This window comes from Miniopterus natalensis, chromosome 5 (assembly GCF_054644295.1).
Source record: "Miniopterus natalensis isolate mMinNat1 chromosome 5, mMinNat1.hap1, whole genome shotgun sequence".
In the NCBI taxonomy this organism is placed as follows: Eukaryota; Metazoa; Chordata; class Mammalia; order Chiroptera; family Miniopteridae; genus Miniopterus; species Miniopterus natalensis.
In genome coordinates this window covers 27,843,775-27,862,557 of record NC_142085.1, presented here as the reverse complement: position 1 = coordinate 27,862,557, position 18,783 = coordinate 27,843,775, and positions in this window count along the sequence as shown.

Here is an 18,783-nt window from a genome sequence, read left to right as displayed (position 1 = left end):
TATTTATAGTGATAGAGTCTAAGCATTACCTTTTTTTCAGAAAAAAATAATTATTGCCAATTAGAAATTGATATTTAAAATATGATTAATATTGCAAATAAATATTCATCCAACCTCAAAATTTGTTAATACTTTGGTTTCAGAGTTAATGAAAGAGCAGTGCATATCGTTAACAGAGCTGGTACTTCTACATAAAAATGCTTTTGAAAGGTAGTAAAAATAACAATTACTCATCAGAGACTGCTATTTTTATGGCCTAATGTTAGTAAGTAAACATTTTAAACATAAAAAAATAGGTATGGTAATTCGTTGGTTAGTCTTTGCACAAAAATTGCCGGGTCTGCATTCTCTCAAAGTGTTTAGTAGAAGTATTCAAAATTGTGATATATAGCTCATATCTTAACTATGTGTACCGAGCATAGATTGTGCTTATTTGAAAATGTGGCCCAACATATGAACTATTCTTCTCAATTTCCAACTTTTACATTTTTTTGACATTTTAAACCATTTTGCTTTATTAAAAAGTACTACACACACTTGGTTAAAGTAAATTTTCTCATAATTTCATGAGAATGGAAGTTAAATGTGTAATATATGAAATCAGCTAGCTACAAAAACAATAAGCCATGGGATAAACCATAAGCAATAAGCCAACACAGTTCATTGCCATGGAAAAATATTTACCTAAATGAAATAAAAGTGAGAAAGGTATTGCTGAAATTTAGTAAAGTTACTTAGGGTATAAACCTCAGAAGGCATCACTGAAATACAATTGATGTACAACAACAACATAATCTTGTCTGTGTTATTTAAGCATTTTGAAAGGGAAATAAGAATATGTTAAGTGAAGGCAGAAGTTCTGTATGGAATCCACAAAGAGTGTACTAAGAGAGCAAGGCTACATCAGGGTAATTTTAGGACTGTCCAAAGAGAGGGACATGGATTTCTGATGGCTGCCTCAGACAATCACAACCATTACGATCATCTCCCTAACTGCCCTTGCTCACCAAGCACTATTCTAATTATATCTGCTTTCCATAAAGACTTTATTACTGTGGTCAGGAGGCACTGGCCAGCAGACAAGAATACTCTCCAACTTTGAAAGTTCTATTTCACTTGAATTAATTAATACATGAGCAATCTGTTTTATAGGTCAGTCTTTCATGAACTTGATTAATATGAATTTGTCGCCAAGCCTGATACATTGTGGGTTTATTGAAAAAATCAAATATCTTTTCTATTTGGGACTGGAACACGGACACTTTCCTCAGTGTTTCTGGCTTTAGGAGTCTTTGCTAATGCAGTCAGACAGCCATCCGCTTAGACTTCTCTTTTCTCTTAAATGTAATATTCTGTAGACACAAATTATCTGTCTCTCACTCTAACGATCTTAGTGAGCAATAAAAATGCCAGGATAAAGGGACAATGCATGCATTTATCAAGAAAATAAATTATTGAGCATCCAGTCTGCACTATGCTAAGCACTGAAGTACAGGAGAAAAAGAGAAACAACAGTTACTTTTCTGTCTTTAGGTCTTGGAACATGATCAATGTTCCAGACTGAAGCTTTGCTATTAAGTTGGAAACTGTTGGTTAAGCTCTGGATTGATTTTATTGATTAAATGAAGCATCTTATGTAAAGAACCTAGCATAATCTCTGGCAGATAATGAGTGCTCAGTTCTGGTTACATTCCTTCCTTTTCTTCTCCTTATTTTGAAAATGATTAAATATTGGAACAATTAGATTTTTTTTTTTTTCAAATTCAGTCATTTTTTAAATCTGAAAGAGAATGGAATAATATTTTATGTGTCTATTAGATGATGTTTTAGGAAAAAATATTGAATATATTAGTATATTTTGGTTAATGTTTTAACTATGTATAGATCGTTTAGATGTTCAATACCATCTTATTTATCTTCACCTAAATACATAATTATCAAGTTTCTTCCTACATTTTTGTGAAACTACATAAAAGCTGACAATGCTTATTAAAATATTAATCCTTTACTTCAGAATCATGTATTCCTTTACATGAAACATTTTCCTTTTCTCTGGATGCGTTTGAGATTTTCTCTTTATCATTGATTTTAAGCAATTTTATTATGATGTACCTTGGTGCAGTTTTTTTTTGTTTGTTTGTTTCTCATGCTTGGAATTTGTTGGGCTTCTTAGTTTGGAGAATTCATAGTATTTAGCATATTTGAAAAAAATTAGCCACTTTTCAAATATTTTTCCCCTTTCTCATGTATGTGTATGTATATATGTGTGTGTGTGTGTGTGTGTATAAAAGAAATATTTGGCCTCTTGAAGTTATCTTATAGTTCATTGATATTCTTTTCATTATTTATTCAGGGGTTTTTTTTGTCTCTGTGTTTCTTTGGATAGCTTATTTTGCTATGTCTTCAGGTAAATCAATATTTTTTATGTTGTATCTAATATGCTGTTAATATTCAACATATTTTAAAGAGAATTGTATTTTTTAATTTTAAAAATGCAATTTGGGCCTTTTTTATAACTTCCATATGTCTCATTAAAATTATCAGTCTTTTATTACCTTTAGAACATACACAATATAATTATAACTCTTTTAATGCCCTTGATTAGTTTTTCTACCATGTATGTCATTTCAGTACTTGTGTCTGTTGGTTCATGTTTTCTTTTCTTATGGAGAAAATTTTGTCTGCTTCTCTGCCTGCTGGTAGCTTTTAATTGGATGCCAGACTGTGAATTTCATACTATTATTTGCTAGATATTTTTGAATTCCTGTATATACTCTTGAGCCCTGTTCTGAGGTGCAGTTAAATTGCTCAGAAATAGTTTGATCAAATTCAGTTCTTAAAACTTTCTCAGAAGGGACCAAAACAGACTTTGGAGCTTTCCCCCCCTTGCCCCCCAGTAGTGAGACAATACCTTTCTGAGTACTCTAACTGATGTCCCTACATTTATGAGGTTTTCTGTTTCTGCTGGTAGGAACACGAACTATTCCCTTCCCTGTGTAAGCTTCAAGGGTAGCTTTCAGGTGGCTCTTTTCCCAGGCTTAGGCAGATTCCTCATATGCCTGTGCTGGTTATTAGGGTGAAGCTAATGACTCAAGGTGGGTGGTGGTCCCCTGCAGGTCTCCAACCATCACCATCGCTCCCTCTGTATGTAGCTCTCCCTTCTCTGACATTCTGTTCTGTGAACTCTAGCCTGCACTCCCAGCTTTATCTTCTTAAATTATTGACACTGCTGGGCTCCACCTGAGTTTTCATACCTTTACCAGAGCCTGGAAACTCTCTCCAAGCTGTGAGCTGGGGGATCATAGGGCACTTTGTTTTCCCATCTTAAGGGACATTGGTGTGCTGCCAGATTCTGAAGCAGAAAACCATTATTTTGTACATGGTTTGGTGTTTTTAAGTTATTTCAGGACAAGGTGCTCCATCTTGGATAGGAGGTTAAGTCCTTATGTATTTTTCTATATAATGCTTATTTTATGTTTATAATGAATAAGAAAATAACTACATTATATCTTAAAATTGAGCGAATGTCTCTATTTTTATGCTAGTTCAAAACAAAACAAAATAAAACTGAAGCTAGGCAGCAATATTCTGTGCCAATTATTTATAAACAAACTCTCTGCATCAAACCATCAGGAAACAAAACTGTTTAGACTATAAATCTTTCATTTCAAAGCAGAAAACTATAGTCAACAGGTATAATTTTAGGAGACTATCATGAACTTAAGAGTAGCTTAGCCTGGCCGGGCGCTTCTCAGCGGATGAGCATCAACCTAGGATCCAGGAGATCGCTGTTTGATTCCCGGTCGGGGCACATGCCCGGGTTGTGGGCTCGATCATTGACTCTCTCATCATTGATGTTTCTATCTCTCTCCCTCTCCCTTCTTCTCTTTGAAATCAATAAAGGCTTGTTTAAAAAAAAAAAAAAGAGAGAGTAGCTTAAATACAATTTTAAGTAGTTTCCCCCCCCCAAAATAAGGTTTTAGTTTGCCAGTTACTCACTGCTTTCTTCTTGGCCTTGACGTGGACAACTTAATACGGAGGAACAATAGATGCCTCGGGAAGGGCTAACTTTCTCTCAGCAAGCCAGAAGGATGAAAGATGATAGAAGCTGAAGGGTCAAGGTAGAAGAGAGAAAAATTCCCCACTTTACATAAGCAATTGCCTACTTGAATATTCAAACACAGTCCTTAAGCTCATACAAGTTTTATGATAGTGGCTGCAGTAACGACCTTGAGAAGCCTGGGCTGATGTTTTTAAAAGAAACTCTATTTGTAAATTCCAGTAAAAGTTGTAGCAATAATTACAGTTTTCAGTGGCTGTAACATGAATCATACACAGAACCTATTAAACCTTTTCTTCTTCAATATATAAGTGTCTTGATGTCAATGAAACATCTTTCTTTTATTTGTGTCTAGGAAAACCAACTTCAATACTACATTTCATTAATATGAAATGTGTATTTTTGTGTGTAATAAAGTAATCAGATTAGACCCTAGAAGGCATTGCTCATGCTCAGCCTCAAGTCAGGAAACCAAAATTTAGGTAACTTTCTATGTTCTGCTCTTCTAGAAAAGGAAGGCCCAGGTCAACCAACCAGCACTTGCCTGCTCAGCACCAGTTACCTACGCCAGCTCTAAGGCTTCCCTTTGCTCCATAAAGCAGGGAAAATAACCCTGCTTTAACCACTCAGCAAATATTCAGTATAACTTCCTGTTCCTGCCTAATTTAGTCTATAAAAATCTCTCTCCTTGTACGGCTCTTCAGAGATTTTTTTCTGTTAGATTGGATTCATAAATTGTTGAATAAAAGCCTGCTAGATTAGTAAATTGTCTGTGGAAAATTCTCTTTTAACAGTATCTACATTAAACTTTTCAGTTCAATTGAATCAAGAAACAATTTTTATGGAACATAGTTATAGAACTTCAACAACTTGCATTCCTACTTAGAAGCCATATATTTCCTAGATCTTTCTTCCCTTTTAATTTTAAAACTTGCGTCCAAACTTCTCCTTTTAATGTTTTGTGAAGCTTTTTAAAAAGAGACGTAGTAGAAATTTTGGATTTCTTCTAGCAGCCACTTTCCTCTTCATTTTCTTAATAACAACCAGGCAATGGAAACAGTGGCTGTTGAATCCCTTGTTCGAGGCTTAGACCAGACAAGATGACTGCCAGTCCTGAGAAAGACTGGCTTCCACACATTGAAGTCTTAGTAAGGGAGTTTCTCTATTTTCTAGGTCATTGATTCTTAGTCTTCAGCATGCAGTAGAATTTTGATTACCTGCAGAGCTTGTTAAGTAAAACACAAATTATTAGGCCCAACCTCCAGCTGGGTGGAAACCAAGATGCTACATTTCTTGTAAATTATAAGTTATTGAAATTGATGCTAATGTCCAAAAACCACATTTTGAGAGCAGCTGCTCTGATCAGTGGCTCTCAACTCTGTCAGCACTTTGGAGACACCTGAGGAATTTATAAATACAGGCAGATCCCAGTAGTGCAGAACTGGGGAAGTCTTCATGCAACCTGAAATCATGCAAAGCATTGTCAGCAATCATTAGAAAATTTACAATTGCTCCATGATCTTTCAAGATTTTTGTCAAAATAGTAAAAACACACACCACTCTCTTAATGTCTCTTCAATGTTAGGTACAGTTTTTAAAAGTGAAACTAGTATTTATTTATGACACATTTAAAATGTTAAAATATTGAGAATGTTTTCTTTCTTTGCAGACAATATATGAGAAGTAATTTGAGCAGCGCTTGCCTTCTTGTGTCACATGATTCGAAATGTGCATTTTTTCCCTCTGCTTTGGAAAATTTTCATACTCCTGAGGTTAGATCAGCTTCCAACATTTTATTATTTGGGCTTTCACTGGTGTGAAATATCTTCCAGAGTTTCTTTAATGGGGAATTTTTTTGCCAATGTCACTTCCTCAGGGGCATCTTCATCTTTTTTTTTACAACCACTTTTCTCATTTATGCTGGTAAATTTGCCTTCACTAAATTCCTCTGGTTTCATGAGTCTGTCCAAACAGCAGCAATGTCAATATTCCCAAGGCCAGCTATTTATTTTTAAAATTTTTATTTATTGATTTTTAGAGAGAGAGAGAGAAGAATGGAGGGGGGGCGGAGAGAGATTTGTTGTTCTATCTATCCATGTATTCACTGGTTGCTTCCTGCATGTACCCCGACTGGGGATGGAACCCCAAAACCTTGGTGCATTGGGAGGATGCTCCAACCAACCGATTTGAGCTACAGGGCCAGAACAGCTATTTCTTTTTATAATTCATTTACATTTTATTTGCATATCACTTCTAGCATTATCACATTTCCTTTTTTTTTTTTTTCTGCTTTTTTATCTTTGTTGGACAATTTCCTTTTTGGTTTATCTGTTTTTATAATATATCACGTGGGCTTATCACTGTGAGACACCCTTTGCTGTCTGTGAGTGAACTGAATAACAGATGTGCAGTGACCAATCACAGACATGCTTTAAAAAAGAGATGACACGATCGGTCACTGATCCTAATGCACATTTGTTATTTACATGAGGATTTGTTCACTGAAGAACTGAACACTTTATGCAATTACTGGCAGTCAATACGCCATCACAACTGAAATTTCAACACTGTTGCTGGGGACTTGTGATATTTAACTAAATTGTGATAACTGAAACCTGCTTATAAAGCAAAGGAGGCCTGTAATAACACTGCCTGGTCCCTACATCATGCCAACAAAATTAGAATCTCTGAGATGGGACTCAGGCCAAGGTATTAGTCTAAAATCTCCTCCGGGTGATATTTATATGCAGTCAGGTTTGAAACTATTGCTCTAGAACATTGCTTTTCAAAATTTAGTGTTTATAAAAATCATTTGGAGGGCTTGTTAAGACACAGATTTGGAGGCCCCATTCCAGAAATTCTTATTCAAAGATCTGACATATTACCTGTTCTAATTACCTGAGAAATTACCTAGAATTTGAATTTTTCATAAGCTCTTAGGTGATGCTGGTCGATGGTACACACTTGGAGCAGTTACCTGAATGTATAAATCAGCCTGTCATCTGAATGCAAAGCTGGGAGCAGCGGCACCCGCTTTTGTTATGATCTAGAAAAGCCAGAGGAGCACGTTTGGTGCACAAAGGACAACAAGGCTGCGAGAATCATTGTGAATTCAAGATGGAAATCGTGTAACTTAGTGAATCTCAGGAGCACCTGAGTTCCTTCCTTAGACTTTTTGGTTATACAAACCAGTAAGTCCTCATGAATTTAAAGCAATTTTCAGTTCCTGATATTTACAACATCAAAAATCCAACCTCATAAGAAGTGTGATTCCCTGTTGTGTAAAATTCCCCTTCTTTTTACTAGCTCTATGTTATTTTTCACCACATGTTTAGAAATGTGAGAAGTGTAAAAAATCTTCAGGTTTTTTTCAGGTTAGATGCACGTAGGACCTCGGAAGAGCCCATTCAGTTTTCAGTAGGATAAAGCTTTCTGTCAAGTCTGGTTTTCATATCTTTAAGGGTGCTTTTTCAATAGCAAGAGTGAAAACATTGTTAATTGTTCAGTGATGCCACTTGATTGATTTTGAATGATGGTAATTTTTTTGACTATAAAGTTGATATCAAAACTTTTATTAATGAAAAATTACGATGAATATTTCAGTCTAATTAATCACAATTAGCAGTCAACTTAACAAAATGACTAGAAAGTCCAATTATTTTCTCCTTCCATTTAATTTAATTATGTACAGCCAATAAATTTAATGAAAGTTATCTATTTAATGAGTCTTCTTATAATTAACACATCTATTAAGTTGGTAGTCAGTACTCTTTCCATTGCCCAGTGTATTAGTTTGATAGGGCTACCATAACAATGTATCATAGACTGGGTGTGGCTCAAAAAGCAAAAATTTATCTTCTAACAATTCTTGAGGGTAGAAGTCTGAGATCAAAATAGTGGCAGGTTTCATTTCTTCTGATGTCTCTCTTCTTGGCTTGTAAATGGGCCTCTTCTCCATCTGTTTCCACATCGTCTTCCTCCCAGTATGTCTGTGTCCCAATCTCTTTATATAAAGACACATTATGTTGGATTAGGACCCACCCTACTGACCTTATTTTAACTTAATTGCCCTTTGAAAGACCCTATCTCCAAATAAAGTTACATTCTTAGGTACTAGGGGCTAGAATATTTCAATACCTGACTTTTTTTGTGGGGGGCACAATTCATTTCACAACACTCAGGCAACTTTAATCTCCTAATTTATCATTTTAGGTTCTATTTATAACTCTTCTCTCTCCTTTCTTTTTCTTTCTTTTCCTCCTTTCATTATACTATAAGTTGTCTTCAGTTTCTGTGCTGCCTTCTTAATACATGGAAATAGATGTTGGGCATGATATTTTAATACCCAGGGATAAAGGTTGTGCTGTGCAAATATGGGAACATCTACTTCACAAATGGCGCTGTGCTTGTTCACTGTCCTTGGTGAGGTCTCAGGAAAGGTTAAAATTGTATCACAGTATAGAATCAACCTCCAAAAACTATTTTCCTTTTTCCACAAGGAATGACAAAGTACCTGGTCATAAAATAAAGGTGAATTTATACCAAGCCTTCTACAAAGTTTCCAAAGGTGATGTGGGAATATATGCTTTGACCTTGGCTGAATGTGAAACTTGTAATATAGCAACGTGTACTTGTGGTGGACATAAAGTGACTTATTTCTGTTCTTGGCAGACAAGCATTTCCTGAGCTTGGTGCTTTATTCCACCTTTGAAATTCTTAAAAATGTAGCTATAGTATACCACTAAATGAAAACTTGGTTTAATTTTGCCAGATGACACTATTAAAAGCTTAAAGTCAGTTAAGTCTATGTGATTGATCTGCAAGGTAATGCATATTAGATTCAAGTGCCGCTTATATATATTGAAGTGCATTACATGAATGTCCCTGAAGGTTAGTCTCCCATTATGAAAAAAATACAATGAAGATAATAGCAAGACATTGTAATTCACCTATTGTTGTTGAAAAGTAATGGGAAAGATTTGACTTACATTTTGCCTTTTAACAAGTATGTCACACATTTAAACATTTACCTTGTAAAGGGGATTTCCAACTTGTTTTCCTAATCTATTTATTACTACACTTTTTCTTCTTCTTTTCTCTTTTTTTAATCACGAAAATTTGTATTTCTTTCCTCTAAGAGATGCTTGCAATAATAAAAATATTTTGTTCTGTATCTTCTCTGATACTGACTTTAGTAAAAACAAACAACCCCCCCCCAAAAAACGAACAAACAAACCTAAGAGTATATTTAAAACTATAACATTTCAAAATAGTCTGTAATCTTTTGTGAAAGAATATAGTTTATTCAGCACCCTATGGTTCTAGGATTCAGTGTGTTTTGAAGGCTTTAAGTAACAGAACTCTTATATGCAACTCCAACAAGTAAAATAATTAAAACACATTTGCTTTTTTACATATCATACCATTACATATCATACCTAAAAATCTCACTGAGATGTTACTGGATGAAAATTCACAAGTGCACAGAAAAAAAAAAAAAGAAAAAAAGCTGGGGTGGGTGGATTGTCTGGGCTGCCCTGAGACCAGGGCCTGTATCCCAAACTGCTTGTTTTCTAACTTCCTCTCTGGGCCAAATTCAACTCTACTGGATGGCATTTCTATTTATTCTTTAGCTATTGTTACTTTGTATCCTATTGTAATAGCCCTTTCAGCAATATTAGTGCTCCCTTTTCTTTCTAAACTCCCTCCATTTGTGTTGCCACCTACGGGCAGATGTTGCCGGAGCCGCCCCCTCTCCCCGCAGGTAATTTCCTGAACAGCAGCTGGTGCTGACCTCACCTCCTGGCTGTGTTACGGTGGCTCACACAGCCTTCTGCTTGGCACAAAGAAGGGAAAAAATAAGCCAGGTTATAATTTATTCTGATCAACATTTTCCTTAAAACATTATTGACTTTAAAATTACCAGATAATACAGCAGCTTTGTATTTTGTTTAAATCTCCCCATTTGGATGTTTTAAGCTATATTTGACTAAATAATGATTCATCTCTATAAGCCTTATCCATAACAACAGCGGTGGCAGAATCTTTTAGGAAAACACAGGCAGTGCCTACTCTGATGAACACAGAGGATATCTTACTCTTCTACCTAATAATTCTCAGATTAAAAGATTTTTCATACCGTTTAGCCTCTAAGTTGTTTATTCAATTGCCAGCTGAGCTGATATAAGAGATTAAGAGATTCAAACGTAAAGTTCTATGTACAGCTGGTAGCTAGGAACATAGCTAATTTTACAGAGCACTTATTTATAAATACGCCGAGAGCCAGTGCTTGAGAATCTGTGTGTGGGGAATAAAAGATTATGCAACTAAATTCAAAGCAGCTTAGAAGTAAATCATTTAATAACAGTAATAGTTGCAGAGTTAGAAAAAGAGACCACTTTGTTTTAATAATGAGACCCAAAGAGAGAAAGTGAGTCACTTAAGGGTAAATGGGCAGTTGATAGCAAAGCCAGGATGGAAACTTTATCTTCACCTGTACTGTAACAGTGCTCTTTCTACAGATGAAGAATTAAAGATTTAATTAACTTAAAATCCTCAGAGTGGTAAATATGCCAATTTTATATATGATAGATATCTGGCACGCCTGTGTAATTGTTACTGTTATCTCTGTTTTAATGTTGAGCAATCTGAGTCTTGGTGACATTTAACTTGCTCAGGTTCAAACAGATAGAAAGTCCCTGAGCAGGGTTTTAGATCCTGCCTGTGTGTATTCAAACCCTGTATTCTCTTTACAAAGCTACATTGTTTTTAATCTCTGATATAAAAGAAATGTTGACCACTGAGTTTACATTCTAAACAGACTGTTAGACAGTTATGATAAACTGGATTCATTCAAGGTCTGCTGCTACAACTTGTTCAGGGAAGTCAACCCTTAGTTGTGGACCACTGTGCAAAGGTCCTGTGGCCAGGATCCTAGGGACCTGTCAGATCACAGGATTAGATGCACAACTTGTTTAGATGAACTTTCGGTTCTATGTTTCTCCATCAAAAAAATGTTGAATTAGGGGCAAGGTAGAATTCAAATTCAGTGTCTATTTCTACCAGGTGGTCTCTGCTAAAAGCTGCAAACAGGTCAGGTTAACTGTACTTTTTGGGTCAAATATCCGATTGCCTCTCACCATATATAGTTCAACTATGTCTACCATGTAATTTTTACTTCATTTCTTTTATTTTTTATTCTCACCAAAGGATATTTTTTTCTATTGCTTTTCAGAGATAGTGGAAGTGGGTGGGGGAGAAAGAGAGAGAGAGAAACATCGATGTGAGAGAGACACATGGATTTGTTGCCTCCTGCACACACCCTGACCAGGGCCAGGATGGAGTCAGGATCGAACCTGGGACCCTTCATTCTGCAGGCTGATGCTCTATCCACTGAGCTAAACCAGCCAGGGTTACTTCATTTCTTTATTTCTTCACTCAAGTTACATCCAGGGGTTAAACAGATTGGGCCTTATCGTTCTCGGTGATCACCTACAGATGATACACATACCAACCGGAGGCTGGAGACTAGTAGACTCTAGGTGGAAGGCCTGAGGCTTAGTTTCTGAGTCCACCACTCAGTAGTCCTACGACCTTTGGTGAATCCATTCATAACTTTTTCATTTTTGTATGTATGTAAAACAGGAACAATAGATTGGTCTGCCTCACAACCTATGAAAATAAACAAGATGTTTTATTTTATAATAGGCTTTTAAATGGGATTATTATTAGTCATATATTTTGCTGATGGACCTATGGTTTGTTATGACTTAATTTAGGCACTTGAAGCAGGAATTTACCAAATAGTACCTCATATAGCATGCATAGCTTCCAGAGAACAAAATTATAATTTGCTATTAGGAAAATATGACACTTTAATGGGTCCCCGAGGAATAAAGGGAACGAGAGTCCATTTTTTGGATGATTTGAGAAGAGAAAACTAAGTGCTAAATTTCTATGCTACAGCTGGTTCTTGATAAATTGTATAATAGAACAGTAAATAATTAATTTAGAGAAGAGAAATTAAGGAAACTAGCTCTCAAACTTATAAAAAGGCAAATGCATTATAATGGGATAAAGAAAAATTGATTTAGAGTATTTTCATTGCTGCACGCTATCTCAATTTTTAAAAATCTAAAAATGTGACTATTAACTTACATGAAGATTATAATTTCTATTTATGTCCCAGAAGATTTAGAATATATGGATTTGCTAACCCTGAGGTTAGTTTCACTCAGAATCATTTATGGAAAATCTGAATCTTAACTAGAGAGAGGATGCAGGTTGGAAACTTTGGATAAAGGGAATAACAGTTCTCTTTTCCTGTACTTCTGCAGTTTGCTGCATTTTACAGGGGACATTTGGGGATGAAAGACACTAAAAACATTGATGTTGTAAACTGAGTATAGTCTGATAGCTCTAATCTTACGCTGTTAAAATGATGAAAGAAAAAACTGACACCTCATTGCATACAAGGCAGTTATCACGTTGCTTAAGCTGTGCAGAGACCATTAAACCCCTCTATTTAATATGCAATTTTAAGAACACATTCTAGTCCTTCCTCAAAAACTAAGATTTGCCAGGTATTTCATCTCCTCATTACTCAGCATGTGCTATTTGTCCACCCAGTGGTATTTTTGACAATCAATCCCCACGTTCATTTTGAAAACCTTAAAAATTTATTTTTCATGTTTTCCTTCTAGATGGAATTTGAAGTGAACTATTTCAGTAGTCAACTGCTATGGAAAGTCTAGTTTAATTGCTCTCAAACATCAAGTGCATAAGTAGCACATGGGAGCTTGTTAAAATGCAGATTTCGCTCCCCTATTCCCAAAGATACATTCCATAATTGGAGCTCATGATTTTTTTTCCCCCAGCACAGTCATTTTGAAGCAGGTGATCTCTCGATACATTGAAAAACTATGAACTTGATATATGTGAACACAGGTGAGAAGAGTTTGGGATTTGGAATTTCTGAGAAATTAAAAAACTTGTCTCAAAGGATAGCGGAAATAATTAATATTAATTGAGCAGGGGCAGTCATTGTGCTAAGAGCGTTACCCGTGATGTCTCAATTAATGTTGGTAACACCTTTGGAGGGGTCGACATAATCATAACAGTTCTAGTATCATAAATCACTAAGCAGCAGAGCTCGAAATTGAATGAATTTTTTTTATCCGCAGTGTCTAACGAGATTCTACTTTCTACTATAATGTGTTAAAAATCTTCATACTTTAAAAAACTCATAAATAGTATTAAATAAATCTGTGGATATTTCATGTGATGAGGGCTAGAAAAAAAAAAAAGACTTTTACAGGAAATACTTTTTAGATATATTATGAGTTAAACCCAAAGAATTAGTAAGATGAAGAATTAGTGAAGGGCAAATTGTTTTAGTCATTATAGAGGGAGATGAAAACAAGTAAAGGACTGAAGGTTCTTTCCATAATTTCCTAATTTTGCACAAAAGTGTGTCCCATCCTCCAAAAGTAAAAGGCATAAGACATGCCCTTCATAATCTTAATTAAGATTAAGAAAGGGAAACAGTTAAAGCATTAATGAAATTCAAAAACTGCATGTCAACAAAATGAGCTTGTACATCTGACATTATTATCAATTGATGTTATATTTGACATTACACTATTTGAAACAATAACACATTATTATATGGTGTGTGTGTGTGTGTGCAAAAGCAAACTATATTTATCTCATGGGAAAAATGTTGATGTTTATTCTCTTATTGATCTTAATTTCTTTGCCCAATGTTGTCTTTTTCACGCTATACTTTGACCATTGTTTTTCCATGTGTTAAGAAATATCTTCAATTACTTGTATTTTTTCCATTGCTCAATGAGTCACATATTAGCTTCTCACTCCTGTCACCTCCCCGAGTTTCTAGACCATTTCCCTTGCTTGTCTGCAGCCCAGTCTCTTGGTAGGTCTGAGCGCTAACACCCACACGTTCTAGGCGCTCACTTCCCCATCGTGGGTCTTTTACAGAGCTCTGCTCTGTGATTTGCAAGTTTTCCAGTAAGTGTGGGAATCATTCTGAAGTCAACCTCCATAACTAAACCAGAAAAGTGTCTGCCTCCCATAGGCTGCAAGTTTGGATAGACCACTTTCATGATTATTTAACTTGAAGATCTCAGTTATATACTTGGCTTTACTCTCCTTCCTTAATTCAGACTGAAAGCAAAACTCATAAATAAAATAAAACTTCAAAGGGAAAACAGTACATTGAATACAATCTGACAGGCTTAATTTTTCAGACAATTAAAGATGTGAGTAGAAACTAGTGACATGATTTATTACTGTTACTAAAGGTTCAGAAGAAGTCAGTGTTTTACTTTTCAAGAATAATCAGCAATTACATATACAATTTTCTTCTCTGAACCAGTGTATTAATCACATGAGATTATTACACATTTAAAAGCATAAAATTTTTGAAACAGTATATGATGGCATATTTGTTCGTGAGTTAAATATATAAAGAGAAACTAATTCCTATTCAACCAATTATTTCTAACATATATACATGTTACTTAAATATATACATACATATCTATCTACCTACCTACCTACCTACCTACCTACCTATCTATAGATATCACAGTGTGTTTTGTAGAGCTCTAGTGATCATCACTATTCAATTGTGGATTAGTCAGGAAAATGAAGGTCACTGTAGGCTATTTGAATAGGAAAATGCCTTAATACAGGAAATTAAAGGCATAACACAGAGAATATAATTGGAAGCTATCTGTAGCCTAGAAGTGGGGGATTTTCCAGAGGACATTTAGCTCATTCGGTAGAAGCAGGAAGGGTCTGCCAATGATCTCAGCTACCTGCAATGAAAGCACAGGCAAAACTCCACATTCACTCACATCTGTTTTCAGAGACTAATCGAGTCCCCTCTTCTGCTTTCCACATCCAGCATGAACAATTGCTAGAACATTTACCTTAGTTTGAATAAAACACGTTCCTCTAATTTGCATTCTTTCTCTTGGTCTGCTGTCTGTCTTAAAGCATAGAAAGTCTTCTCTCTTATTTACACAAGGAGGCCAAATACCTCAGTTCCTCTATAATTTTCTCATGTAAATTAAAGTTAAAGTGCAATGTATTTCAGCATTTTGAATGCCCATTACAGGATTGTATCTTAGATTTTGATGCTGATATCAATGTGCTGATGTGGCTTGATCCATGTAGTCTATAGAGAAAATCATAACCTTTTTTCTATTAATTTAACCTAATGTTGCAATGTATATGTTTCTAACATTCACATTAATATTGCAGATACAAAAAAAAAAATCTAAGATTTTTATAAATAAGTGTCCCTTACTCATAGCTTCAAATACTGTTTTGAATTGAAGTGTAGAATGTTTTATCAATTTCTATTAAATTTTATTTCACTCATTTTTTAAAAATTAAAAAAAAAAATCTTTATTGACTTCAGAGAGAGAGGAAGGGAGAGGGAGAGAGAGAGATAGAAACATCAATGATGAGAGAGTCATTGATCGACTGCCTCCTGCACACCCCTGACCGGGAACTGAACCTTGATCTCCTGGCTCCTGGGTCGATGCTCAACTGCTGAGCCACACCCAGCCAGACTATTTTAGTCATCTTTGACTATTGTTCTAATCTAATAAGATTTTCCTGAATACAAGGTTTTTTTTAGAGACTCTGAATGAACTCAAATAAGTGAATTAAATCAATAGAAATAAATACATTTTTGTAAGAGTTAGGATATATTCATTTTAACCCTATGTGCATATACTCACATGTATTTTCTTTTTTTTTTTTTAATATATCTTTATTGATTTCAGAGAGAGGAAAGGAGAGGGAGAGAGAGAGAGAGAAACATCAATGATGAGAGAGTCATTGATCGGCTGCAGCCCGCAACCCGGGCATGTGCCCTGACCGGGAATTGAACCCTGATCGCCTGGACCCTAGGTCGACGCTTAACCGCTGAGCCACGCCCTGCAGGGCCTCACATGTATTTTCTTTTTCTTCCTTGCTATTGTCTGAATGTGTCTCTTCAAATTCATTTGTTGATGCCAACCCCCAAGGTAATGGTATCTGGAGATGAGGCTCTTTGGAAAGTTATCAGGCCATGAAGATGGAAATCTCATGAATGAGACTATTTCTCTTATTAAAGGGGCCCTAGAGAGATGCTCTGCCCCTTCCACCACATAAGTATACAATAAGAAGTTGATAGTCCGCAACCTGGAAGAAGGTCCCCACTAGAACCTGACAAAACTAACACCCCCATCTTGTACTTCCAGGCTCCCAAACTATAAGCAATACATTCCTGCTGTTTACAAGCCATCTAGTCTATGGCATTTTGTTATAACAGCCTGAACATATAAAAACATTCTTAGAAAACTGTCTTCTTGGAAAAATTCTTCCAGCTGTGTCTTTCCTTATTTTTCTTTTCACTTTTCCCGTTCCTTTTATCTATCCCTCTCACTGCCTCCACCCACTTTTGAATCTTGCCCTTTTTGAACACTTGACCTCCCAACCATTCACTGGTATGGTTAAAAGATAGCGTGGAGAAGACAGAGATGCTAAGGAACATTTCTTTCTTGTAAGTAAGGAGATTTAGGTTAAAGTTCTGTGAAAGTAAGTACCATCTTTTTAAATAATAAAGCATGATAAGACAAAAAATGAAGAACAAATATGCAGACCTTGCTTTCTTCACCGTATAACAAATATGTTTCCTGTATCCTTCAGAACTGACAGTCCTTAGATTATGATTGAAATGAACCCAGGGAGAAAAACACAATTTTCTGAAAGGTGGCAATTTACTATGTAATGCCATCATTTTTATACCTTACTTAATTGCAAGAAAAATATCCTTTTTTTGTATCTAAAGATTAAAATAGCTTTGAAATCGCCGAGACCAAAGAGCGATTCAGTTATCTTTATGGGACATTCCATTATTGCTGTAATGTTTGAAAGGTCAAATTTGTACATTATATATCGTTGGTGTGGAGAACATGTAGAGAAATCAATTGAAAAGATTTTTCCTGTGTTGCAGTATTGCATTTCCAGGTACAAGTGGTATTTGCAATAAAAGCATATAAAGCAAACATCTCATATGCTATGCAAATTACATGGTTAGAATTTGGTTCAGTTATTGAGACTGGGAGGTGGAGAGGATTTGAAGGATAGGAAAGTGTAAAGATGAGTCAATGTTGGAGTGAAGAGCTCTAGCCCTTCAGGTTAAGTGCTCTCAGCTTTAGCCACAGGCCCTAGTGAGCAGAATTACACTGGGTTTTCAGTTACAGCTTTTTTTATTTGTAACAGTTCTTAAGAATAAATGAATACAATATATGTATACAGATATTTTGGTTCTCCTAATTGCTGTATTTGATAACTTATTAAAATAATTAACATAAAACAAGACTGAAACTTTTCTTGAGGAGTTAATGAGTGGCTATCTTATGTGCATGATTTTTTTTTAGCCTTCATGAGATTCCAAGGGAAGATATTATTCCACTTTTACAGATAGATAAACTGAGACTCGGACTGGTTAAGTAACTTTCTCAAGCTTAGGAAACTAATGAGTGTCAGAGTGCCAAATTTAACCTGCTCTATCTGCAACAAAGTCCCTGCTCTTTTCTTGATAAAATGCAGTGCTTCAGGGAGGGAGGGAAGTATCCTCTACTTGACTTTTATGATATCAGTTTCTGACCGTCACAAAAGGGTCAATGTCATCCAAATTGATAATAGATTCTTTTTCCTGGAAATGTTTGCATCCAAGACCTGGCATATCAAAATTGTACTTTTTTTTTTTTTTTAAGTATAATTGTATTTTTAAACAATACAATTACCAAGAGAAAGGTTTCTAATCTCTCTGCTGAGTTCCTAAAGAAGGATTAGAGACAGGATTATTTTCATGGAGGCAAATCACATTTTATGAAGTGAACAGGAGAAAACTTGTAGAGGAAAGGAATTTAACATTGAATTTAATGTGTAAACAACTATATTAGTGGTTTTCACAGATTTGTATCAATTCTCCCCTCTCTAAACTCCAGAAACGACAACTAAGGCTCAGAAAAGTTATGCAACTTTCCACTGGCCATTCAGTAATAGAGCAATGGTTTAAACCCATCATTCTAACACCAAAATTAGTGCTCTTTGCTTTTTAGTTAGCATATATGCAACATTTGTTCAATAGGTCAAAGTTATAATTATATGTGATTGGATGAGATGGTTAAACTGATGTTTATTTATTGAGTACTTATATGCCAGACCACGTATAGGGTTTTACTTGAATTAGCACTAATTCTCACAACAGTCTTTTCATGTAGGTTTTATGATGATCGTATTTTACAGATGCAGAAATTCAGAATTAGGGAGATAAATAACAATGTGGTAAGTAGAAGAGTCCTTGTTCAAATACAGATCTATCTCCAAGTTGATATGCTCTTGAACATTAAACCACAATGTGTTATAGGTTTCACTAGAGTGGGTTTTAAGATAGCAAAACAATTAGAAGCCAGTGAAACAATGGGATTTTAATGCAAACATTTAAATAAACTATGAAAAACAAGCAGCTATTTGGTGATATATTTTATTTTATTGTATTGTAACTTTTTAAAAAAAACTTAAATTATTATGAACCTGATTACAACTATATAAAAAAAATCAACATACCTGTGGATGAGTACTAGAAGGTAAAAAATAAACATCAATTATTTGATAAAATGGTGGTATTATAAATT